At 43.3% G+C, this 27,533-nt stretch overlaps 1 pseudogene; it reads right to left on the minus strand.

Moving 5' to 3' along the window:
• Positions 1-1,048: 1,048 nt before the first annotated feature.
• LOC100349394 (transducin-like enhancer protein 4 pseudogene) lies at positions 1,049-25,091 on the minus strand (annotated as a pseudogene).
• Between the last annotated feature and the right edge of the window lie 2,442 nt (positions 25,092-27,533).

Consider the following 27,533-nt stretch of genomic DNA (forward strand, 5'->3'; position numbering starts at 1 on the left):
CACCTGCACTGCCCTATCCCTGCCTTGCCTCCACTCAGTGGAAAATTGCAGCTTCTATGGTTTCACTGCTTAGAATTAGCACCGGCAAAAAACTAACCAACATGGCTGCCCACTGCATAGCCACATTGACTTTTAGCTCATTATAAGGTCATTATCATCAAATTGTCATGGCTGACACATCTACTACCATCATGCACCTGAAGCTGACATTTCTGAGTTTTCCAAAAAAGGGCAGGAAATAAGTGGTACTGTATTCAAGCCCTGGCCAAAACTCTGGCCCTTATAACTAGTCAATCAAACCCCACCCCCGATATGCCTCCAGGTCATATAAGTGAATCTGGGGATGGACCTGAACCTCACTAAGTATAGCTCTCTCTTGAGCCTGCCTGCCCTCCTTGTAGAGTGTGTATTTTTGCTTTGCATGCAAATACATTTTCCTTCTCTTCTATCCTTTACCTGTCTGCTCCTCAAATTCCTTCTTTTGTCAGAGACAAGAACTTGGACCCAGCTAACCTGCAAAACCAGCACTTAGAAATTGTGTTGTAAAAGTTCTGCTATAGGCCTAAGAGTTCATACTACACTTAATTTGTCGGTGATTGGAAGGAGTTCCCACTGAAATTATTATGCAATATTATCCCCTGAAACAGCTGTAAATCTCCCTGTCCTGATAAAGTTTTTTATTTGGCTGTTCACATTTTTTTGCAGGAGCAGACAGCTTTATATAGTCAGTCATTGTTAGAAAGCCTTCTTTAAACAAAATAAATATATTACAGATATAACACATAATTAAAGACTCCGGTCACTGTTAACTGTGCTATTCCATGTTCTTCCTAGTAGACAGCTGCAGATTTGGTATCACAAGTTCTTAATGAATATTCACAATTCAATAGCAAGGAGGAAGTGGGGTGAAGGAAGGGGATTAAACTCCACAACAGCAGGGAGTATTCGAAATCTTGGGTTTTACAGGTGGGGGTGGGGGTGAACTTAAAGGGATGAGAGAGCAAAGTGCTATAAGGAGAAGGAGTCCAGTTTGCATGATCTGTCCTTGCTAAATAACTTCATAAACCATGGCCTTCTTGTCCCCAGAGCCAGTGACCATGTACTTGTCATCCACAGAGATGTCACAGCTGAGCAGCGACGAGGATTCTTTGGGCTGGAATATACTGGCCCCATAAGGTGTTCTCCAGACATTCAGAAGGTTGCTCTTTCCAGGGCTTACAAACCATACGCCACGGTGGGCAAACTTGAGCAACAGCACACAGCTCTCAAGCATATGTAGCTGGTACTTGTTGGGCTCGGTGACATGCAGCACTTCCACGTTGCTGTTCCCCATCCCCACTGCCAGCCACTCTCCAGCTGGGCAATAGCCCAGAGAAAAGATCTGTGAGGTGAAGTCCTGCTGCTGCAGCTGCCCCGCTTCGCACAGGTCCCAGGACCTGGCCGTGTTGTCCAAACCGCCCGTCCAGAGCTTGGTGCCATCGTTAGAAAAGTCAATACAGCTGGCTCCATCTGTGTGGCCCTGGAGTTGCCTCACCAAGGTCTGGTTGATGGCAATGCTGCCGCCACTGCAGCAGGAGAAGCAGACCTTGGAATCGGGGCTGATGGCCAGCGCGTAGCCAGCGGGGTCCGAGGACGTCAGCTCTGCCTTGCTGCACGGGGTAGAAGCCGCCAGGTCCCAGATGGACAAAGTGCTGGCTTCCCCTCCAACAATTAGGGTGCGACCATCAGGGAGCAATCTGTAGGAATGGATGTAGTTATCCCTGTTCAGACAGTCAAGCTGCGAGACAGGACTCCTGTCGCCAGGGTGGCTGGTGTCCCAGAACTTGACTCAGCCCTTGCCGCCTTGTACACATGTCTGGTGGGGTTGCTGATCGTCACGTCGCGGTGCACACCGCCTCCCCAGGTTTGAGGGTGCTGATCTGGCGAGCGTGTCAGGGGATCCCGGGTCCAATGAGGGCGTGGTGGTGGTGGTGGTGGCGGGGGAGGAAGGCTGCATCTGGCCGTCTGCACTAACATGGAAGGAGGACGCTGGTTTTCCTCCTGGAATGCCTGTCAGGTTTGGAGGTATCGCTGGCACACGGATGTGACGATGCGGATCAAATCCCACCACTCATCTGAGGGGAGATGTAGTGCAGTCCAGCATAGGCGGCTCCGGGCTGGTCAGCTCTCCATTCATCCCAGCATGGGGAACAATCCCAAATGGGGTTGGATATGGACAAGGTATCGCCACTGGGGTCCTCAGGCTGGAAGCCAAAGGGTCAACTCCTGGTAGTTTTCCAGGTACAGGCCTCAATCCGGGAGTGGGATTACTGCCTGGAGTGGGTGCATCAGTTCGTGGAGTGGAGGTATTAGACTTTGAAACAGGAGTGGTAGGTTTTTCATTAAGGCTAAGTTCTTTGGAGCTGGAGGAAGGAGTACTGCTGGAAGAGGCATGGAAGCGGGGCTGACGGGGGCATCTTTCTTGAGCAGGCGTGTCTTGGCCAGGCCGTTCTCTCTTGGGGAGTGTGCTGGGCTCCCCCCAGGCGGAAGATGGATCCTCATTGGAAACATTAACTGCCAAGTTGTCATGACTCTTCTCACCATCACTGTCATAATGAGCTACAATTTCCTTTTCCTCAGTTGCCTGCTTTTGCTCTCCCGGGAGCAGTCTGTGGAGTTTCTGTGCTTCTAAGCGTGGAACCTGGCTGACGGGGATACAGACGAGCTCTTGATGGAGTCTCCGTCTCCTGGGTGATCGTTTTCCTGGTGCTTCTCCTCATCTTTAATTGGAAGGTGAGACTGGCCTCCTAGGGCACTACAGAGGGCCAGAAGTCCGGCACTGCTGCCAATGGGTGCAACAGCAGGTGGCTGAAGCCCAGAAGGGTGTGGATCAGAGGCACTGGCAGCCCCTGTCCATGTGATAAATGCTGAGCCTGGAGTTGTTGCCCAATGATGGCGTTCAGTTCTGCCGTGGTCACCTACTTGGCCCATTCCACAGCCTGCACCACTTGCTGCTGGTGCTCTTGGGACAGGAAAGGGATGACTTGTGCTCCGATAGCATTCAGCCTCTTGACAACCTCTGCCTGCTTGTGCATTTCTAAATTCAACCCACAGGACATTTCCTAGTACATGACGTAATGCCGCTGTATCTCCGTCTTCTCACTGGCGAGTTTCTCACATTCCAGCTTCAAACTGTGGTATTGAGCCTGTAAAAACTGAAACTCTTCCCTAATCCCATCGCAGGATTCTGAAATTGTACATTTAAAGGGTTGAGCAGGCTGATGCGGTGCTTGGAATTGAAACTGTCCCGTCAGGGGGACCTGCACCCTGGTGTCAGGCCAGGGAGGGGGGCGTGGCCACCACCCTCTGGCTGGCTAGTTCACTCGGCCGCCCGCCCAGTGGCCAGTTCCAGTGCTCCACACTCACAAGCCGAGCCGGAGCTGGCCCAGTAGCGCCACCGCACTTTTTTTTTTTTTTTTAATTTATTTATTTGAAAGAGTTACACACAGAGAGAAGGAGAGGCAGAGAGAGAGAGAGAGAGAGAGAGAGAGGCCTTCCATCCACTGGCTCATTCCCCAATTTGCTGCAATGGCCAGAGCTACACCAATCCAAAGCCAGGAGCTTCTGGGTCTCCTATGCTGGTGCAAGGGCCCAAGGACTTGGGCCATCTTCTACTAGTTTCTCAGGCATAGCAGAGAGCTGGATCAGAAGTGGAGCAGCTGGGACTCGAACCGGTGGCCATATGGGATGCTGGCACTGCAGGCAGCAGCTTTACCCACTATGCCACAGCACCAACCCGGCTATTCACATTTTAAAATTTAAACTCAAGACAAAAACTGTCTCCAAGACTCAGAAGATAAATTCTTCGTTGGACAATGAACTGTGTGAGGGAAGGCACTATCTTCAGCAGCTCTCGTAATACTTGGTATATAGTAGATGCTCTATTAAGGTCTATAGAATGTTAAATTCTTTAATTGTTGAATGGATGACAAATGGAGTTTTACTGATTTTTTTTTAAAGATTTATTTATTTATTTGGAAGTCAGAGTTAGAGATACAGAGAGATCTTCCCTCCATTGGTTCACTCCCCAAACGCTGCAATTGCTGGAGCTGGGCCAATCTGAAGCCAGGAGCCAGGAGCTTCTTCTGGGTCTTCCACGAGGGTTCAGGAGCCCAAGGACTTGGACCATCTTCTGCTTTCCCAGGTGCATTATTAGGGAGTTGGATCAAAAGCAGAACAGCAGGACAGGAACCAGTGCCCGTATGGGGATTCTGGCACTGTAGAACACTGCTCAGTCCGCTGCGTCACAGTACCAGCCTTGGCGTTCTTTTTTTTTCCTTTTTTTTTAATGAGAAAAAAATTAGGGGATGATAAAGATGAAGACAATGGTGAGTAGGACTTTCTGAAACCAAATGGAGTCAATTCAGAAAAAGGCCTTGGAAGAGGGAAGTGTTTGGTGACTGGAAGGAAGGGAGAGATATAAGTTGGGAGAATGGACGGGTAAATACCTTCCATGGGGAAATAAAACATTTCAGTCCTATTAAGCTTTAGGTAGGAAATGGTGAAATAAGTGGGGGAGCCACAGAGTACACCATGGGAGGCACTGAGTGAAGGCGGGGGCGGGAGGAGGTTAGCCCGGGAGCCAGAGAGGGCCTGACTCTGCCGTGAGTCACTTTTACTGAAAGTCAGTTATGAGGCACAAAATGTGCGTGATGTGTGCATATTGAAGTCACCCAGAATGCCGGCAGGACCCTCCCTTGCTGTTTAACCAGCAGTCTCTAGGGCACTGAACACCAGGGATGTTTTCAGTCCTCCCTGTCCATGACCTTTGGCAGTATCTGACTTTGTTGACCTCTTGAGTTTCTCCCCACCACTCTAAAGTACACATAACACAAAAGTTACTCTCTCAACCACCTTTAAGTGTATAGTCCAGTGGCAATAAGAGCCTTCATGTTGCTCGTGCTACTGTAACCACCACCCATCCACAGAACTCCCCACTTGGCAAAATTGTACCTATTAAACAATAACCTCCACTGCATCTCTGGAAAACAGTAAGCCAGGTCCTCCAAAAAAAAAAAAAAAAAAAAAAAAAAAAAAAAAAAAAAAACCACAACTAAAAAAACTACGTAGAATTACCTTATGATTCAGAAATTATACTTCTGTGTACATACCCAAAAGCACCAAAGCAAGACCTTGAAGGGATATTTGTACACTCATATCCGCGATATTCATTCATATGCTCAGCACTATTCACAATAGTTAAAATGCAGAAATCACCCAGCTGTCTATTGACAGATGAATGAATAAACAAAATGTGTATACACACAAGGGGATATTATGCAACCTTAAAAGGAAAGAAGTTCTGATACAAGCTACCATGTGGATGAACTTCAAAGACATTATGCTAAGTGAATTAAGCCAATCACAAAAGTCAAAAAATTCATGATTCCACTTAGCTGAAGTATCTAGGATAGTCAAAATCATAAACACACAGTAGAGTGGCGGTTGCCAAGAGCTCATGAGGGGGTGATGGAGAGTTGTGTAATGAGTATAGAGTTTTACAGGATGTAAAAGTTCTGGAGATTGATTATACAGTGGTGTAAAATTGTAACACTCCTGAATTGTAAACTAAAAAAAATGGTACGAATGGTTAAAAAAAAAAAAAAGCAATAACCTCCTATTAGTCTCTCCCATGGCAATTACTATTCTATTTTTTATTTTTGTGAATTTAATCACTCTAGGTACTTTATATAAGTGAAATCATACAGTATTTGTACTTTTATGAATGACTTATTTCAGTTAGCCATAATGTCTTCGAAGTTCATACATGTTACAGCATGTTTCAGAATTGCCTTCCCCTTTAAGGCTAAATGATACTCCATTGCATATGTATGTCACATTTTTAAAATGTATCTTTACATTATGAGACCCTTTCTTTTGGTTTACACAACATCAAGGCCATGGATTCCCTTCCCGTTCGTTTGCCAGGGTTCCCATACATTCAGCTTCAGGTGGACGGGCACACACAGAGCAGTGAGGAAAAAAGGGGAACATTGTCTTTAGCAGTCAGATCAGTTAGAATCACTGCGGATAAGAAAGGATGGACAGATGTCTCAGCCAGATTGCTCTCACATCTGGTTGAGGAGCTTAAGTACAATTTGAAAGGCGTGAGAACAAAATAATGCTTGGAGGAGCTGACTCGTGGTGTGATTTCACAGAAGAGAATGAAGAAAGGATAAGCTATTGGGAGCTAGACAGGCTGTGTTGGTGGAGCAGCCACAAGATGCCTGGTATTCAGTCATTTTTTATGATAGGAATACATCTGTAGGAAACCTAGAGAAGGACACACAGTGCTGGTTGAAAATGTAGAGAATAAAGACATCAGAAATAGTGAAGTTAACACTTTTTCTAAGGTGTTCACCTTTAGATGAAACATACAACTTTCTTTTTCACCATGCTTGGAGTCAAAGAGCATTCCCTCTGAAGATTAATACACAAAGATTCAGTTAGGTCATTGAGATGTTTTTCCTACCAATTTCCCCTTTCCCATTTTACTTCATCCTCTAGGACTGAAATCTGTTCAAATTTCAGAGAAGGATGGAGAAGACAGTTCAGCAAAGGTGTCTTCAGTTGTCTGCGCTTTCCTCCGTGGTTTTCTTTAGGACTGAGTTTTTTTTGTTTAACATACTCACCCTTACTCTGCTTTCCTCATGCTTCAGAAACAGCCTTGTTATATCCCTTCATAATTGTCACTGATACTCTTTCTTCTCTTAACAAAACCAAGAAAGGAACATGTACTTTCTTTTGGATTGAGCCTCCAAATACAAATAAATGATCTTTGTTACAAGTCAAATTGTGTAAGAAAAACCAACCAATAGATCTTGAACACTGATAATGATTGAATCAGGATATTAGGCAATGCAATGGATAAGACATAATCCTTGTCTTACAACCATAACATAAAAAATAGATTCATCAATATACATTTTTCATTTGTTTTTTACTTTACTCCTTCTATGAACAGTATTCCAAGCTTTTTTGGGACACTGTTGGAGATAGTCTGGCTGTACCATGAATGAGGGTTAGCCAAATAAAAAGGTGACACTAGTCATCTTGTGGCTGATTTCACCATAAGCCTCTCTGTCTACTCTTAGCTTATTCTTGCTCTTCTCTCTTCTACTAAATGGAGGTGGACACATGACCCAGGCTAGATCTGTATCACTTGCTTGCTCCCAGGAATTTTCAATCTTGAAGAGAGGAACAAAAAGACTGAAAAAGACATTTCCTTTTGCTATCTTAAGTCCCAAGGCCACTGTGATTCTTGCCTTTTCTAGGCTCTAGTTATTGATAGAATTGGGCTTTTCAAGCCATGAGCTGGTAGCACATGGGTTGGAAATTTCACTTTCTACCTACTTTATGCAGCTTAATTCCAGTCAGCATGTTTTTCTTGAATGCTTGCAAGTGCTAGACACTATTATGAAGTTCCTGTGTGGATGACATCATTTGATCTTCACAATAACACTGCATTTATTATTCCCATTTGATAGATAAAGTTAGAAAACATTAACAACTTGCCAAAGTTATACAGCTAGCATGACCTAGAGCTGAGTATCTTTAGTATCTGATTCCTAGTGAAGAATTCTTTAGGAAAATTCATTAAGTGGACCTTTTGATAATGAAGTGGTAGAGAGGAGACCCTAGAGGTTAGATGGGAGAAGTTGAGAATAAAGGGATTTATTTCCCACAGCCAACGAATAGAATGTGGGAGTTGTTCTTTGAGAGTTAGTTAAGATAGATTTTGGGACTCTGAGACTCAAGGAAGGATATGGATATTAGAGGGAGAATGAATCCTCATAATGTCAGCAGGCTGGAAACTTAGAGGTGTCCTTTAGAGTATTTTTCTTTCTAAACAACAGAAAAATGAGCTCAAAATAAGTATAAATAATAACACTATTATTCTAAAAATTCTGGAGGAAGAAATAGTCAAGATTAAATTTTTGGTGGGCCAGTCATCAAGGTCAGGTTTTCTCTACCCATTCTTTTTTCACTCTCTCTTGTTTTTGTCCTTAGAAAAATCCCTTCATGGTTAGAAAGAAGGCCACACAGTTCCATGTGTCACCTTTGGATAGGACAATGTTCAGAGGGAAGAGAAGGGCTCTCTGTCTGTCTCTCTTGGAGGAGGGAACTTTTCCCAGAAGCATCCAGATTTCCTTTCACATCTTATTGGCCAGAATGTATCACATGCTTATGTCTACATCAATCACTGCCAGCCTTAATTGCTAAAAACAGTCAGAATGCAGTTCTCAGGCACAAGGTGGAAAGAGGGTGAATTCCTGAACAAAATAAAAGCTCTCTGAGGGAAGAGCAATGGTAGAATGTGTTGGGCAGGCAAACAACAAAATCTGCTACATAGACTAAGAGATTCTGTAAGTCCACAAACTTCAGGAACAGTAGTGATTTGACTGGTAAAATCTGAGCTAGTAAGCCTTTTTTTTTTTTTTTAAGATTTTTTTGTTTTATTTATCTGAAAGACAGAATTACAGAGAGAGGTAGAGACAGAGAGGTCTACCATCTGCTGGTTCACTCCCCAATTGGCCGCAACAGCTGGAGCTGTGCCAATCTGAAGCCAGGAGCTTCTTCCGGGTCTCCCATGTGGGTACATGGGCCCAAGGACTTGGGCCATCTTCTACTGCTATCCCAGGCCATAGCAGAGAGCTGGATTGGAGTAGAAGCAGCCAGGACTAGAACCGGTGCCCATATGGGATGCCGGTGCTTCAGGCCAGGGCTTTAACCCGCTGCACCACAGTGCCGGCCCGCTAGTAAGCCTTAGATTTAAATCATGAGTTCCTAATTTACCACCTCTATGGTAGTGGATGTAAAAGTACTGTGAATATTAATTGAAATAATGTATGTAAATTGCTTGACACAGTATTTGGCAACATATTAACACAATGATTGATAATTATTTTACTTACAATACAGAATGCTGAATTATTTTCTATATTAAGATCAATTATTCTCTGTTAACCTCAAATGTTTAGAAAAAAATTTGTTACAAGGAAGAAAACTTTGTGCTAATAGTGCTTTAAGGAATGAAGGAGAAGAGCTTAAAAGCAGGGTTGTGAGAGGATAACAAATACAGGAGGTAAAGTAGTGACAGAGGATCAAGAATTGACCTTGGAGTAGAGGTTTGCAGCAAGAGGTGGTGACAGACTCAGTAAATTCAAGTGCCCTCCTCAGGGGAGTAAAGTTATGTCCAGCAGGAGTTGGATATAATCTATTCAATTCTGCAGAGATGGATAAAGGTCATGGGAAAAGTTGGGTTACACATATATTTTCAAAGAAGATCAATAGTGCAAGACAAAACATGCATAATGAGTGACGCAGGTACTAAGTGCTCTAGGGACGCAAAAGAAAAGCCACAGTGGATTCAGGTGGTCAGGTGGACATGAGAAACTTGGTCTTAGTTTTGGAGAATGTTTAAGAATAAGTTAATGGAGGACAAGTGGCCGCTGCAGCAGAGAAAATGGCAAAAGTACAGTCACAAGATGAAGCACATGAAAAGATACAAACATGTCACTTTTGCAATGACCAAAAGGCAGAATGTTCATGCTATGAACCAGTAAGCTGCTTCTGCTTTTGTGATAAAAAAAAGTCTGATGGTGAAATTATAAAGGTGGAACTAAAAAGTACAACAAATTGAGACTGAAATTTAAAAGATCAGTCACCCAAATTTGCTAATTTACTAAAATCTGAAGAAATGATAATTTCCAATGACCTTTTATTGAACAATTTTATAGCCATAAATTTTACCATAAAGTCATAAAGTTACATAAACAATAGTTGGCTAGCAGGCAAAACTGTTAAATCTCAACATAATTTATAAGTATAACGGCTATGTATTATAAGCTTAAGAGACTGATTTATATAATCAGGAAATAATATCATATTATCCAATCACCGGCCAATACTGTTTCTTTTGAAATATATGAGGTACAAAGTAATTAACAATGTGAAAACATTCATATATCTATAAATAAAGGGTTATTGAAAATTGTTGCGAATAAGATGTTCTAAAAACTATGTGAGACAAAAAGTTACAATGTGGAAATGTCCTTAAGGAATTACAATCTAGTAGGAGATGCCCATGAGTGCCAAGATGGTGAAAGTCTTTAAACAGAACGCTAAGGAGGGTAGACTTTTAAAAAAAAATTTTAAGGTTTTATTTATTTATTTATTCAAGAGAGAGTTGCAGACAGAGAGAGAGGGGGAGAGAGAGAGAGACAAAGGTCTCCCATCCTCTGGTTCATTCCCCAAGTGGCTGCAACAGCTGGAGTTGGGCCAATTTGAAGCCAAGAGCCAGGAGCTTCTTCCAGGTCTCCCACACAGGCACAGGAGCCCAAGTACTTGGGCCATCTTCCACTGCTTTTCCAGGCCATAGCAGAGAGCTGGATTGGAAAAAGAGCAGCCAGGCTGGCACCGTGGCTCACTAGGCTAATCCTCCACCTAGCGGCGCCAGCACACCGGGTTCTAGTCCCGATCGGGGCGCCGGATTCTGTCCTGGTTGCCCCTCTTCCAGGCCAGCTCTCTGCTGCGGCCAGGGAGTGCAGTGGAGGATGGCCCAGGTGCTTGGGCCCTGCACCCCATGGGAGACCAGGAAAAGCACCTGGCTCCTGGCTCCTGCCATCGGATCAGCGCGGTGCACCGGCCGCAGTGCGCCGACCGCGGTGGCCATTGGAGGGTGAACCAACCGCAAAGGAAGACCTTTCTCTCTGTCTCTCTCTCTCACTGTCCACTCTGCCTGTAAAAAAAAAAAAAAAAAAAAAAAAAAAACAGCCAGGATATGAACTGGTGCCCATTTGGGATGCAGGTGGAGACTTAGACCACTATGCCACGGCGCTGGCCCCTGTAATTAATTTTTGAAGTGGTTTTATTTCTTTCACATGGTCATTCAACTCTTGATTACATTTTTGTCCTATTTTGTGCCCATCGATGGTCTTAGTTTTTAAATTACCACTTCTGGAAGTGTTTCTAAATTTCTTCAGTTGTTTGAATATAATTACTTCATTTCGAAGTGCTGAGTTAACAGTTCTCTTCTGCTGTGTGGTTGGTTCAGGTGGAGAATTTCCATCTGTTATGCTTCTCATTTCTCTGTGTTCTTCGAAGAGTAGCTCTTGGTGAAGTTAGGTTGTTTTTTTTCTTTCCTTAGAAATATGTTGGACAGAGTTCTGAATTCAAGAACACCTCTTCTGTCAGTGCCGTGAGCAGAAATTTCTTTTGGGGATAGTAATGGGAGGAAGGTCCTCATGTCTTATTTCTCTCTCATTTCTGTAACAGCCTCACTTTTCCCTGCTCAGTTCCTTCTTTTTCTTTCTTTTTAACTTCCAAGGCTCCAAGAGGCACCATCCTTTCTTGGTTTGTTTGATTCCAAGGAAGGTAGACTTTTTTTTTTTTTTTTTTTTTTTGACAGGCAGAGTGGACAGCGAGAGAGAGAGACAGAGAGAAAGGTCTTCCTTTTGCCGTAGGTTCACCCTCCAATGGCTGCCACGGCCGGCCGGCGCACTGCAGCTGGCGCATTGCGCTGATCCGAAGCCAGGAGCCAGGTACTTCTCCTGGTCTCCCATGGGGTGCAGGGCCCAAGTACTTGGGCCATCCTCCACTGCACTCCCGGGCCACAGCAGAGAGCTGGCCTGGAAGAGGGGCAACCGGGACAGATTCCGGCACCCCAACTGGGACTAGAACCCGGTGTGCCGGTGCCGCTAGGCGGAGGATTAGCCTAGTGAGCCATGGCGCCGGCCAAGGGTAGACTTTTAAAACAGGAAGGCATCAAAGGTTTCAAAGTGCAGAAGTGCTGTGACAGGTGATTAGTGTGACTGCCATGTGCAGGGTGGATTCCAGGGTGGACACTGAAGATAGGAAGCCAATCAGGAAATGAGTTCCGAGCAGGAGGCAATGAGAATAAGGGCCCAAGTGTGCTGTATGGTGCTAGAAAGGGAGGACGGGTTGACTCCTCAAACTGTCAGTGCCCCCGTCTCTCATACCCAGAAGCTCACCAAGGCAGGCCTTCAAATCTCAGCAGACCCACTCACAGCCCTGACCATGTTCCCACCCCGCTTCCCACACTGCATTCTGAGATGCTCCTGCCCCCCCTCTACTTTCTGCTGCTCCCCATCCTTTGGACTTAACCCCATCACTGTTCTCTTGGTTATTGATTTGGTTTCTACCAAGTACAGAATTTTTTTTTTTCAGCTATATGCAACAGAAAACCTAACAAATGGCCTAAGCCCATATACATGTTGCTTGCTTACCTAACAAGAACCCTGCCTACAATGTTATCAAGAAGGCAAATTCCACTCTGCCTTCTCTGTGAGTCAGGAATATCTCCCCTGGGATTGTCAACCTGCTATAATCACTCTGGAAACACCCCTCACACAGAGGTATATTCATGCTGGACTCAAAGGAAGGGAGACAAAAGGGTTTTCTCCTTTCTTTCCTTTCTTTAATAAGAGAAAAAAGTCTTTCCCCAAGCCTTGAATCAACTTCCTCTTATATTGCACTGGTCAGTCTGAGCCATGTGTCCATTCCCATACCAACCACTGACAAGGAGAAAATATGAACCCATATTTGACACAGTGGTTAAACCACCAGCTGGGACACTTGTATCCCATATCAGAGGGCCTAGATTTGAGTCCCAGCTTAGCTCCTGATTCCAACTTCCTTCTAATGCATACCCTGGGAGCCAATAGGTGATGGCCCAAGCACTTAGGTTCCTGACACACATATGGGAGGCCTGGACTGAGTTCTTGGCTTTTGGCTTCAGCCTGGCTCAGCTTCAGCTATTGAGGTCAGTTGGGGAATGAACCAGCAAATGGGAGTTCTGTCTTATTTTCTATTTGTCTCTCTGCCTCTCAGATAAGTTCAAAAATTTTTTTAATAAAAAGGAGAGTGGGTTTACCATGATCACAGTGCTGGGTATTTTTTCCTGAAAAAACTGGGGCTTGGTTAGCAAGCAAAAAGGGGAATGACAGTTAAGCAACTTAGAGTAACTGCGTTGGCCATGAGTGCAGATCCTCATTCTGCCCTGTGTAATCACTTCTCAACTATCTCTTGGAACCCCAGCCTCAGTGCCTCCATTGCCCATTTTCCCTCCTACCCCATTAGGAAAGCCAGAATTGTCCTAAGTTTTTAAAGCAAGACACAGACAATGGTCATTTCAAAAGAAGAATCTAGGGTCAATTGTTTGGCACAGTGGTTGGGATATTGCTTTGGATGTCTACCACCCATGTCATAGTGCTTGGGTTCGAGTTCTGGCTCCATTTCTGATTCCAACTGAACTACTAGTGTGTATCCTGAGAAGCAGCAGGTGATGTCTAGAGAATTTGGGTCCTTTCCTTCACCTGGAGACCCAAATTGAGTTCGGGACCTCTGGCTTTAGTGTGGCCCAGTCCTGGTACTTACGAGCATCTGGGGAGTGAACTACAGATAGAAGGTTTTCTCTCTCTCTCTCTCTGTCTCTCTCCCTCTTTCCCCATCTCTGTCTCTCTGAATTTCAAAAATAAATAAATAAATAAATAAATAATTAAAAAAAGAAGAAGAATCAACTGGACATACCCCTGCCTGGATTTGCAGGGCAAGGCTGAGTAGTGCTATAGGCTATTAGTAAGGTTGTTTGAAACTCACTTATGAGTTTTACCTTATATACAACGATTTGGGGAATTAGCGCTTGTGTTTAATCCCTGGAGTCTGTCAAGTGTTGACTGTTAAGGGGGTGGATAACATAGACACCAAGGATCAGGGGAGAACAGTTTGAGGAGGAGCTGAAGGAAGAATAGAGGGTGCCAATGTCTCTGCAGATGACAGAGCCTTTGTAAGCCTCTCTCATTATCATCTCTTCTCTGTGCTTCATTTCACATTAAAATTCCCCTCAGCATTTTGGCATGGATAAACCTTGGCAATGTCTCTTTGAAAAAATAATTATCATGTATTTTTTTTTCTTGTTAAAGCCAAGCAGATATTTTTTTCAAATGGTTACAGCTCTGGCGTATTCATTAGTAGAATCTACTGGGCGTTTAGAAAGTGGGTATCATTAGAGTTCTGTAGTGTAGCTAATTTCACTCACTGACCTCTCTTTGCATCTACCCTTTTATTGTTCTTTATTCCACTAGTCCTAATTACCATAAATATAAAAGGAGTATACATTTCCTTGGCTTTTTTAGAAGTTTTTGCTTTATTCCACCCCCCGATGCTATGTTGCTTTGTCCTTGCAAGCACATCCATTAGCCTCCGTGCTTGGGATTTATTTTTGATTTGAGAGGAACAAGAGAGCTTGTGACTAATGGGGACCAAGTCTTTTTGACCTGGTGGACTTCTTCCTCTATCTTCCCTAAAATAGATTGTTTATACATCTTCCCAAGTCATGTTTATGCCGACACTTTTCATAGATGCCAAATAAAATTTGTAAGGAAATTTGAGCTCGGTTGAGAACCTTGGGCAAGAAAAGCTTTTAGTTTAAGATCACCTCCCATACTACTTATTTTTCAAATCCCTTTTCCTTGTGCACACACTCTGGTGCCTTCCTTGTCCTCTGGCCGTGCTGGATAAGTCATCATTCACAGAAAAAAAGATCTCAGTCCTCTATATCTTTGCTTATTATGTCCTCTTTTTGTTCAAGGACCACATCTTTCTGTCTGCCTGGTGGATCCATCTTATCCTTCAAGCCCTGTTCAGAAGTCATCTAGTGTGAGACCTCACTTCTACCTTGCCTGCCAGCCCCAGCCTTGTTTAAACACTCCTCATTCTCTGTATTCCCATAATAGTCTGGGTATAGCTTTACTCTAAAGCTTGTAATTTTATCTAAGTCTCTGTCAGGTCCAGCCCTGTCTCCTGCTAGCTTGAATTCTTTACCCTGGGGAGTTCTTAGAACCAGGGCACTGCCTTCATCTCCCTGTTAGCCCTGATACTGCTTTAGAGATGCCAGCTACAGGCACATGGCTGTCAGACTGAGGACCAATATCAACCCCCATCCTCCAAGTATGTCATGCTTCTTTGGGTATTATAATTGGGACAGCTTGCTACTCCTGAGACTGACTTACTTCCTTCTCCACACCATCTTTCTGTATTGCCAGACTGTGAACTTGCTGAGACTTTGCAACTTGGAGATTATATAAATTGCAGAAGCTCAAGCAGTGATAGTGAGATGTGTGCTAAAGCCCTCACTTTAACTTTTGTTGCATCAGGGTGCACAGGATTTTAAAAATAGAGGCTCCAATTGTTCCTTTGGTGAAGATTTCTTCAAAAACAAGCAGTTCACAGGAAAGGAAAAACAAATGGTTCTTAAACACTTGAAATTATAATTAAATTTACTCATGATAAGTACAATTTAAATATATGCTGATATACCATTTTTCAAACAAGTAAACATTAAAAACTGCCAGCTGTGTTATTCAGGGTATGTAATAACAGATATTCTTCTGCAGATCTCCATACTCTTTGACCCAGCAGTAGCATTGCTAGAAATTTATCCTATAGGTATGCAAGCATACGCAAAATCAACTGATTTATAATAATGTTATTCATTTCTCTAGTAATTTGTAGAATCTATTTGAAACAACCTAAAATTTCATCAATACCAAGACAAGTAAATAAATTGAGGTATATCCACAGGCCAGAACACTATGTGGCCAATTTTTTGTTTTCTGTTTTTCTTGTACTGATAGGAAACCATTCCTAAGATCTACTATTGGGAAAGGAACAGGTTGCAGAAGGCATGAAGTAGTAGGGGGACTTGAATGGGAGGGAGGTTTTCATTTTTTGCTATTTTGTGTCTTTACTTTTATGAACCAGGTGAATACATTACCTGTTAAGAAAATAAGTAAAATATATAAAGAGCACTTGCAGCTATAGGATGTAATTTTGTTTCCCTAACACCAAATGCATGGCTTGGCATTTGATAAGTATTTGGATTCTTTAGACAATAGAGATCGTGGTTATAAAAGTGTATGCATGATTTTAAAGAAGAGTGAAATCCTGGGGAAAGGAAGTAAAAAGTAAAAAGGAATAAGGCAGGGAAGGAAGGAGAATGAACACCAGGCGGCATTTTGTTTTTCTGGTTGCAGCTTTACAACAAAATTAGAGGATTGTTTGGTGTCCAGAGAGCTTATAGGAAGCCAGGACATCTCTGAACTCTCCATGGACAGGAGGAAGGACAATGTACCTGCTGAGTTCTCCTTGTCTTCTGTCGCTCACTGTATAAAGCCTCCTCCTTTGCCTTCTTGTGGTTTCTAGTCATGCCAGGCATCTTCTGCTGAAGGCAGAACCTCCAAAGATACATCTCAGCCAAGGTGCATGTACGAGCGGTCATCAAAGAGCTATGGAAAATGCATATTACGAAAAAAAAAAAAAACTATGCAAGGATTCTATTTTTTTGTACCAAGAGAAATTTGTATTTTATTTACATTTTTCCACAACCTTTTTGAAGTATGCACCTCATACGGTGGCCCCTCCTTGTCAGGAAATGCTGCACGCAGAAACCTGTCTTTGGGTTGCAGTGGTGGCAGCAGCAGGTCAGTGGCTGAGGTTTGGGATGGGGACCAGATATAGCTGAGCAATCTGGTGTGGTTCTTGCATTTGATCTTAGCCAGAAGGCTGAGAAGCGATGCAGTTCCTAAATAGGTTCAATACAGTAGGTGCTCTGTTGCTCAGTTTTTTTGTGGTTTTAGTGGACGTTTATTTTTTAGAGCAGTTTTGAGTTCACAGTAAAACTGAGCAGAAGCCGGCGCCGTGGCTCAATAGGCTAATCCTCCACCTTGCGGCGCCGGCACACCGGGTTCTAGTCCCGGTTGGGGCGCCGGATTCTGTCCCGGTTGCCCCTCTTCCAGGCCAGCTCTCTGCTATGGCCAGGGAGTGCAGTGGAGGATGGCCCAGGTGCTTGGGCCCTGCACCCCATGGGAGACCAGGAAAAGCACCTGGCTCCTGGCTCCTGCCAGGATCAGCGCGGTGCGCCGGCTGCAGCGGCGGCCATTGGAGGGTGAACCAGCGGCAAAGGAAGACCTTTCTCTCTGTCTCTCTCTCTCACTGTCCACTCTGCCTGTCAAAAAAAAAAAAAAAAAAAAAAAAAAAAAAAAAAAAAACTGAGCAGAAAGTACAGAGATTTCCCAAGGACCTGGGGCCCCAGACTTGGACAGCTTCCCTCTCCACCAACATCCTGCATGGGAATGGGACTTTTGTTATGGTTAATGAACTTGAATCATTATTCCTCAAACTCCCAAGGGTTTTCATTTGCCTTTGTTTGATGTATTTGTTGATTAGTTGGTTAAAATAGTCAAGCTGTTTCCTATAAAGTTGTGAATCTCAGCATCTGTCAGACCCTAACCGTTAAACTCTCCAAACCAATGATTATCTTGTCATCCTTAGTAATTTCATTCCACTTAAGTTTATACATGATTGTGTTTGTTTCTGTTTAACACCGTATTCTTTCAATAAATTAACCTAAAATATGTATGACTGAATTGAAAACACTATTCTGGATAGTGTCCAGGCCTACAAAGAAATAACATATAATCTTCCTCTAGAAATTATTTTTAAAAACATACAAGATTGCACAGTAATGTAAGAATTAGGATCAGTACTTCACAACAGAACTGCACAATATAAGCTTCACTGGTGAAGTGATAAATAGGAAAGTGAGAAATAAAGACAAGAAATATATAAAGATTATGCAATGTCTGGACCTGGAATAGTCAGGGAAACCTTAATGGAGAAGAAGTAATGTGAACTGAACTTGAATTATGGACAAGACTTGGAGAGGAGACTAGAAATGATGACAGCCTGTCCTAAACCCAAGTTCTCGTAGATGCAGCTTTCTAAAATATTAACAGCAGGATGGTTTGAGACAAGTCTGGAAAGGTAGCTGGGGAGTATATTGTGTAGGACTTCCAAATTCTTTGCAGAGATACCAGCATTTTATAGTGTAATCAAGTGGAAGTCATTACAATTTTGAGTAGAGCAGTTGCATACCCTATTAGAAACAGATTTTAATAAAATGTCTCTAATACACCCCCAACCAAAATCCTAAGATGCTTTCCCCTATGGAAACGGCTGCGGTGAGTGGACCAAGTCTGAAAGAGCTAATTTCCCTGGAAACAGATCTGGTGTGTTTCTGGAGCTTAATAAATCATCAAGGGACTCTGTCTTACACAGCTCTCTATCTTATACAGCATAAGTATTTTAAAGATCTGGGTAGCATAGGAATTCTTAAGAGGCAAGCTTTAATGTCGGAATGTAGATTTGGCCAGTAGAAAACTACAAATCACTGGCCACTGAAGGGAAGGCAGAGGTATTTATTGGCAGCACCTTGGAATGAAAGCCCAGCATCATACATCACATCCTCTTCATTCTGCTATCAGTCAGATGCAACAGGAAACTGACGAAGGTGCTAGGCAGTTTCCTTTATGCGCAGACCTGACTGGTTTCCTCTGTAACTTGTTCTTGCTCATTGTAAAGGAAAATCATGAAATGCCAGTCAGTTTCCTCCAGCTGGACCCAGCCTAGGACAAGGAAGGAAAAACAAATTTCTAAGATTAGTCAGTTTCCCTTTGCAGCTATAAAGCTTGTTCAGAGACTCCAGTTGACCCTTCTCTTGAATAAGTTTCTCCCTTACAGCTCAGCTTTGTATCATAGGCAAGATAAGGGCTTTTGGCAAAACAAGTACATATTATGTAATTCTTGTAGGAAATCTTGGGTTCATTCATGGGAATGCTAACCATATAGAACAACTTATTTGATAAGCTTTTCCTTCTCCTGTGACTATAATTCATTAGTGCAGAGATGGGGGGAGGGAAACCTACTGATGATTCTAATTGATATAACAAGCAGCCAAGTTGTTTTGCTCCCCTCTTAGTATGACTAATAAGGAACTGTTTCCATGGAGAACACGTCTGCAAAAATTATCAAGGGAATTGAGTTAGTTTAGTGAGAGAGACAGGGTTGAACCATTTCAAAGAACAAGAAGTGTGTCTAGTGTCCGAGCTTGGAACCTGAGCTTGCTGGGTCTCAGACTGGAATTCTATGACCTGCTGAAAAATGGGACTAAGAGTCTGGCATCCAACGAATCTGCCTGGCTTGCTTGGTAGAACCAATTCAACAAGACAGTGGGAGTTATCTTCTCAGTGAACTTAACAATGTGGAGTAGAAGGCTATTGGAATCCACACTGAATGAGAGTATATTCATTTAGCAGATGGATGATCCTTCTCATAACTTTCCATTTGAAAAAGTCCCTAATTTTTGAACTTCATAGTTATTATTAAAGCAATATTGCAATCCATTTCCCACTTACATGTTTGTGTGATCTTAAATATACCTATACTGTAGAAACTCCCCTAATGAAGTTATGATCATGATTGCAGAAGTTGATAATGTAATCAAAAGAACACAAAGTATACAGCTTTGAAATATAAACAGTTGATAAATAGTCTGTGAGGATAAAAAGCACAAGAACTCAAGGTTTCCCTTTAACAGCATTTGGAGCAGCCACTGTTAACAGACATATGGCAAGGAACAGTTTTGTGAGGGTTGTGATAGTCTCCCTTTCTTCCCCCTAGGGACTAATTATCTATTAACGTTACAGACTCACGTTACTGTGGCACTCTTAAAACAACTTGTCTGGGGTGGGTGTTTAGCCTAGTATTTAAGATGTCTGTGTCCCGTGGTAGAGTGTCTGGATTTGTTCCCTGGCTCCACCTCCTGCTGGCTCAGATCCTGAGAGGTAGCAGTGATGGCTCAAGGACTTGGGTGCCTACCTCCCACGTTGGAGACCCTGGATTGAATTTCAGGTCCTGGCTTTGGCTTGGCCCAGCACCAGGTGTGAGCATTTTGGAAGTGAACTGGCAGATGGCAGCTAAATGTGTCTGTCTATCTCTTAAATAAATATACACAAATTTAAAAATAAAAGTGATCAACCAACAGTAGCATCATTAAATTAGCAAATAAAGAAAAAGTATCAGCACATAGTCACAATTGAGGGGCCTAATAATATTGATCTTAGGATCTGCACACTTTGTCTTAGGCTCACAGAAGAGTGTATCTTATTTTCAAAGATAAATCCTATCCACAAGGTGGTAAATATACCCCCATTTTTCTTTACATAATTTTTAATTTTTTGAAACTGAACTGGGAAAACCATTTTCATTTTTATCATTCATAAACACCTTGATGTCCTATTTTAATAGTGCATTCTGGATGAATTTCCATGGATAAAATTTGGAACAAAATAGGGCTTGTGATTAATTAAATACAGACAATTTTAGACAATGTTATATATCTAGTCACTAGAAAATATCTTACACTTTTCAGAGTAAGCTGTGAATACTTTATGGAATATAAGCCTATATCCAATAGGCTTACAAAAATTGGGCAAATGTCTCAGGTCTACTTTGTACCCCTGCTTTCGCCCTGTTTGTCTTCCTAGGTGTTGACACCAAGGGTGCACCTTCATAGGCACCCTGCATGCCGTACACCCTGAGTGCCTGCTTCCCACAGTGACTCTGTTTAGAAGCAGCATTGGTCAACTGCGGTGTGAGTCAGAGGAGAGCGTAAAAGGATGTAGAATCTCGTGGTGTGAGGCACAGCTAAAGAATGAATGAGAAACTGAAAGGAGACGTTTGGGTAATACAGTGAATGAATACATTCAAATCCTAACTTAAACACTCACTTGCTGTGAGAGTGAGGCAACTTTCTATGCCCGTTTTCTCATCTGAAAAATGGGACCAATGATAATGGCACTTAGAATTGTTGTGAAAGTTAAATGAATTAATGTAAGTAAAGCACCTTGAATAGCACCTGGCCTGTGGCCAGCACTATGTGCGTTTGCCATTATTGTTGTACTTGACTAGTCAGACATGTGGAAGTTTATCAAGCTGAGGGGGGATGTGACCTGTTAGGGGTGACCCCAGAGGATATTATTAGTTCCAGTGAGTGAGAACCACCGTGTACTCGATTTTGGCTCAAAGGTAAGATCTCCAGGGAAGTGGTGGGCTCCTTGTCACTAGAGCTTGGGACTCTTAATCAGGATATGAGGGGCAAGGGGGGACAGGACTTATGGGATAAATGTGGTTCTGTTACAGCAGCTGCCTCTCCTGCCACAATCCCTCTTCCTTCCCAAATAGGTTGTGGGCTTGAAGAAAGGAAAAAAGCAGCAATCGGAGCTGTAGCTCTCCCAGTGATTTGAACAGACTTTTCCCCAAAAAGAAGCAGAGTGCTCCTGGCATGCTCCCAGCCATCTCCTTACTTCTCTATCTTCTCCCTTCCTCCCAGGCAAAGATAAAGACAGATAAAGACAGTTGGTAGCTGTGTGGGCTTATGATGGTTAAAATTATGAACTGAGTCAAACTTTGTTTCCATCCTCTTTCATCTTCTGCTTTTTGGCATTTTCTTTCCAACTTTTAAAGAAGCGACTTTGGAGTTAAAAGACATTTCGTACTGACACAGTGTAAGTCTATTTATATAAGTATAGATAAGTGAAGGAGTCCCTCTTAGGCTATGCTCTGTCTTTGGTAAAGATTCGGTTTTGGTGGATGGGGTGAAAAAAGGGATTGGGATGAGTCTTATTCAGAGTGTCCCCACATGTGGACACTGCATCTGAGAGCAAGTCTATCAGATCTGCCATGCACACAGCCCTTTTATGGTGTCGCTTTACTGTGTAGGTCCTCCTGAGAGTACCTGACTCTGAAAAGACTTTTACATTACCGCTGAAGTATATGGTATCCATGTCTGATTCGTTTGAGAATCTAATAATTTAATAGATTGCTATTAAATTGTAGTTTTGGTGCTGGCTTTGTGGCACAGTGAGTAAAGCTACCACCTGTGATGCCAGGATCCCATATGAGCAACTGGGATTTTGGGGAGTGGACCCATGGATGCAAGATCTCTCTCTCTCTCTCTCTGGCTCTTCATCTCTCTTTGTAATGCTGGTTTTCAAATAAATAAATCTTAAGAAAATAAATTGTAGTTTAATTGGTTAAAGTAATATAAAGAGTAATATCTCTCAGGTTGGACAAAGTTTACTGACATTTGGGCGGAAATGACTTAACCCAAAAAGTGATGCAGATGTTGGCAACGCTGTAGAATGTGGAGATTTCAGACAGGTAAACACTTCAACAGAGTTTAATTGCACAATGTAGTCACCATTTTAACTGCATAGTGTAGTCAGTTATTTAGTGAACCTATCCAGGGGACTAGCCCATGAAAGTAGACATTGTCCATGGTGGCAAAAGCTCTAGTACAATAGTCGAGAAGATGGGCTTTGGGTTCAACTGCTCCTTAAAGGGAATCCAGGCTCAAGCCTTTTCTACCTTTGCTACCACTAGTTAATCTTTGGTTTTCCAATCTAGAATATAGGGTTGATGTGAAAATTATTTTAAATAAATGAATATGACATATCTGGAACAGGATAATTGCTAAACCTCTAGGGGATATTAATCTCACCATTATAAGAAACTTGAAAGTGGCTGACTGATTTTACTTTTCGTTTCAGACTCAAATTTCCTCCATATGTACAGAAATAATGTAGCTAGCTTTTACCTCATTCACATTAAATTACAAGGCCAATATTCCTAATTTAACCCTGAATGTATTCAGGAAAGGGTAGGTGAATTGGTGAATATAAATAAGTTGTTTACATTATGTATTTTTTATGAACTTTTGAAAAAAAAAAAAAAACCCTGTATGAATAGATTCCAAAAACTTTTGCACCAAAAAAAAATCACAGCAGCTACTTAGCCTAGGCTAATTCTCTGGGTATTGAAGCTTGGCAGAATGTTCTCCTTAGCTTGGTTTTCACAAAGTCATCTAACAGAAAGAGCTTGTCTTCCCTCTTGTCTGTCAAGAGTGACTCTGATCCTGAAAAGTGGTTTGTAGGGGAATAAGAAAGGTGCACTGATCAGCCTTGAAAACTCTTGGAAAAACTGAGTGGGTTCTTAATTTGTTTGACTTTGACCATCCTGGCTGATAAGATAATTTGTAGTGCAGATGGTTAATCAATGTAGTATCACAAAAGTCCTCACTCTAAGGAAACTATTAACATGAAATTGTTATGAATCACAATCATATGCTTCTGTATTTTTATGTAAATATGTATAATTCCATAAGTATCATACTTTGCATTTTTAACTTTAAATAAATAGTATAATTTTATACATATTATGCTGCAGTATCATATTAGATTTATCCATGTTGATAGATTTCTCTTCAGTGTTTGGCTATTCATTGCCATTCTGGAATGCATCTTATGATTACATTGCTTTGAATGTACAATTACATTTGGCTAAAGGTAACCAACACAAACCTGAATAACAGGGTCTTAAACAAGATGAGAAAATTTTCTGCCTCCTGTGTGTTAGTCCACAGTGGTCTTTCAGGAATGGGTGCACCATCACAGACTCAGGGGTGAACTCCTCCTCCTCCTTGTTCCTCCTCCATTCATTGGCTATCATGTACAAGGTCACCTTAAAATTCAAGAGGGCCACCCCACCTGCAAGTCAATGCATCCTCATTACTACAGTGGAAGGGAGAAAGGGAGAAGTTTTACTCCCTCCTTTTGTTTACATTCATTGGCCAAACTGAATCACATGATTTTAACTATAATGGAGACTTGGGAAAGCAATCTTTACTCCAGGTGACCAACCACATGTCTAAAATATGGTGGTTCTACACGGATACTGCAGGAAGTTCATGGAAAATGGAATAGAAAGATATTATTTTTTTTTTGGTGAAAACATTTTTGGAATCTATGCATGTAGGGTTTTCCAAAAGTTCATATGAAATACATAATGTGAAAAAGCTGCCTGGGGGTCAGCACTGTAGCATAGTAGGTTAAGCTTCTGCCTGTGGTGCCGGCATGGCATATGGGTGCTGGTTTGCGTTCCAGCTGCTCCACTTGCAATTCAGCTCTCTGCTAATGGTCTGGGAAAGCAGTGGAGGACGGCCCAAGTGCTTGGGCCCCTGCACCCACTTGGCAGACTTGGAGGAATCTCCCGGCTTCTGGCTTCAGATTGGCTTAGCTCCAGCCATTGTGGCCATTTGAGGAATGGCCCCTCTCTCTGTCTATAACTCTGCCTCTCAAACAAGTAAATAAATCTTTAAAAAAAAACTGCTTGGATTTCAAAATTTTTTGCACCCAAATAAACTTATTTTTAAATTCCATTTCCAAAGGGACCATCAAAGAAGGAGGTATCTTTCTCTGAAGGGAGGAGAGAACTTCCACTTTGATTATGGCCCTGTCTAAATTATGTCAGAGTCTATGGACTCAAAAGGCTTCCATAGCCTTGGCAGCTCATGACAAGATGATCACTGACATCATAAATAAGAGTGTTAATTATTAAATAAACAACAGGAGTCACTGGGCACTTGCTCCCCGTATAGGATCTCTGTCCTTAATGAGTTGTACTTTATACTTTGTGTGTCTGTGTGGGTGCAAACTATTGAAATCTTTACTTAGTATAGAATTGATCTTCTGTATATAAAGATAATTAAAAATGAATCTTAATGAATGGGATGGGAAAGGGAGTAGGAGGTGGGACGGGAGTGGGTGTGGGGAGGGTGGGTATGGGGGGAAGAACCTCTATATTCCAAAAGCTGTACCTATGAAATGTATATTTATTAAATAAAAGCTTCCAAAAAAGAAGAAGAAGAAGAAGACAGACAAAGAGATCTTCCCCTGGTTCACTCCCCAAATGGCTATAGCAGCCAGGGCTGGGCCGGACCGGAACCAGGAACCAGGAGCTTCACCTGGGTCTCCCAGGTGAGTGCATTGTGGCACCTTCAGCTGCTTTCCCAGGCACATTATCAGAGAGCTGGATCAGAAGTGGAATAGCCAGATGCAAACCAGTGCCCATATGGATGTCAGCACTGCAGGCGGAGGTTTAACCTACTCCCCTGGCCACAGCGCAGACCCCAAGGTTCTGTAGTTTAGAAAGGGAAAAGTAATTAGAGATGGCCCTTCATTTGAAGATAGTTGGCTCCCACTCAAAGAAATGAGCAGAGGAGGAGGGATCTGTCCCCTTCGGTGTCCGTCCCATTGCTGCAGCTTGTGTCCAGCCACGCTGGTGGGCGTCGCCATGAGCTAAAGGTCACCCAAGTCCCTCCTGGCTGATCCCGCAGCCTGTGTGAGGGAAGCTGGGAGGCAGGGATACAGCAGAAAGCCTCGAGGAAGTCAACAGAAGGAGTCGGCAGTCCTTCGGAGTGTATTAGCCTGGTCGCAACACACCGGCCCGCGTAAGCGTGCTTCTTGCTGGTGGCTCCCGTGTCTGTCTGGCCGGGGGCTCAGGTCAGGACTGTGCAGTGTAGGGCAGCCTCGGGATCTAGGCAGAATCTCAGCTCCGCCATTCTGACCTTGAGAAAGCTGCTCTGTGTTTGGTTTCTAATTCACTTCCTAGGCTGGGGTTGTGAGGCCCGTGTGGTCACCCCTCAGTCTTTCACAGGGGACACGTGCTGGCGCATGCTGAGCGTGCACCATCAGTGCCGATTTCCTCTGGCCCTGCGGCCTCAGAGATGTCCAGATTTGTAGCCCAGGCCCTTCTAAGATACACCCAGGGCCTCTTTTCTTAATTGTATACACCTTAAATTCCGTAAAGCCAAGTTAGCTGCAAAGATAGCTTGCCTGCTCGTTCTTCCTTTCTTGTCTATAAATATTTTAAGGTGTGCTTTGCAAAGATAAGGACTGTTCTCAAAAACCGAATTGCGGTATCACATTGCACCTGAAACATGAATGCTCTGGGAGCCAATTTTGTGGCACAGCAGGTTAAGCCACTGCTTGCTACTCCCGCATCCCATTTTGGAGTGCTGGTTCTGGTCCAGGTTATTCCACTTCCCATCCAGCCCCCTCTGCATGTGCACAGGAAGGTAGCAGAGGCTGGCCAAAGTACTCGGACCCCTGCTAACTGTGTGGGAGACCAGGATGGAGGTCCTGGCTCCTGGCTTTGGCCAGGCATAGATCTGGATGTTGTGACCATTCGTGGAGTGAACCAGTGGATAGGAGATTCTCTCTCTTTCTCTCTCTCTGTCTCTTCCATTCTCTCTGCCACTCTTTCAAATAAATCTTAAAAAAGTTTTTAAAATGAAAAAATAAACATAAATAAATTCTATTTCCGTGAACTTTTTTTAAACCCAGAAAATTTTTTTTTTTTTTTTTTTTTGACAGGCAGAGTGGACAGTGAGAGAGAGAGACAGAGAGAAAGGTCTTCCTTTGCCATTGGTTCACCCTCCAATGGCCTCTGCGGCCCGCGCGCTGCGGCCGGCGCACCGCGCCTATCCGAAGGCAGGAGCCAGGTGCTTCTCCTGGTCTCCCATGGGGTGCAGGGCCCAAGTACTTGGGCCATCCTCCACTGCACTCCCTGGCCACAGCAGAGAGCTGGCCTGGAAGAGGGGCAACCGGGACAGAATCCGGTTCCCCGACTGGGACTAGAACTTGGTGTGCCGGCGCCGCTAGGCGGAGGATTAGCCTAGTAAGCCACGGCGCCGGCTTAAACCCAGAAAATTTTAATATTCATTTATTTGAATGAGTGACACACACATACACACATGAAAGAGTGACAGAGAGAGAGAGAGAGAGAGAGAGAGAGATCTTTCATCCACTAGTCCCACAACAGCTGGAGCTGGGCCATTCCAAATTCAGGACTTGGGCCTCCATCTGGGTCTCCTGTGTTGGTGGTGGGGACCTATATATTTGAGGCATCACTTGCTGCCTCCCAGGGTGTACATTTGTAGGAGCTTGAAATTAAAAGTGCAGCTAGGATTTGAACCCAGGCACTCCAATATGGGACACGTGTCCTAAGTAGGAGTTAACCTGCTACACCACAGTGTCTGCCTCTCTGTGAATGTTGTGAAGTAACATGTATTATGAATGAAGAAGGGGAAGGGGAATTTTAAGGAATAAGTACAAGTTCATACCACATTGGACTTACAAGTGATTTACAAATTTTACTATTATAAGAGATGCTGTGACGAACATTTGTACATATAACACACTACAAAAACACTCATGTATAGGTGTGTGTGTTTGTGTGTTTCTCTAGGGGACTATGCTGTTGATAATTCATGTTTTCAACTTTACCAAATGCTCTCCAAAATTGTTGGATTAAGTTTGCATACTCCCAATATGCGATATTAGTTAATTAATTTTTTTAGCACTCTCATGAGATTGTGGGGTGGTGACCTTGGCAAATGCAGCTTTGATGGAGTAGTCAAAATAGAGGCCAGGATGCCTGAATTGAGAGAGAGTGAGAGCAAAATCAAGCTCGGATATAAACCACTCTTCCACTATGCTCAGCCATGGAGGGAAGTGACAGGTAAACCCTGGGAGAATTGGTGGAGCACCTGAGTTAGAACTGGGACTAAGGGGCCGGCGCCATGGCGCACTAGGTTACTCCTCCGCCTGCGGCATTGGCATCCCATGTGGGCACCGGGTTCTAGTCCCAGCTGCTCCTCTTCCAGTCCAGCTCTCTGCTGTGGCAGTGGAGGATGACCCAAGTGCTTGGGCCCCTGCACCCGCGTGGGAGACCGG

Source organism: Oryctolagus cuniculus, chromosome 11, assembly GCF_051225735.1.
Source record: "Oryctolagus cuniculus isolate XC-2025 breed Fujian yellow rabbit chromosome 11, ASM5122573v1, whole genome shotgun sequence".
NCBI lineage: Eukaryota > Metazoa > Chordata > Mammalia > Lagomorpha > Leporidae > Oryctolagus > Oryctolagus cuniculus.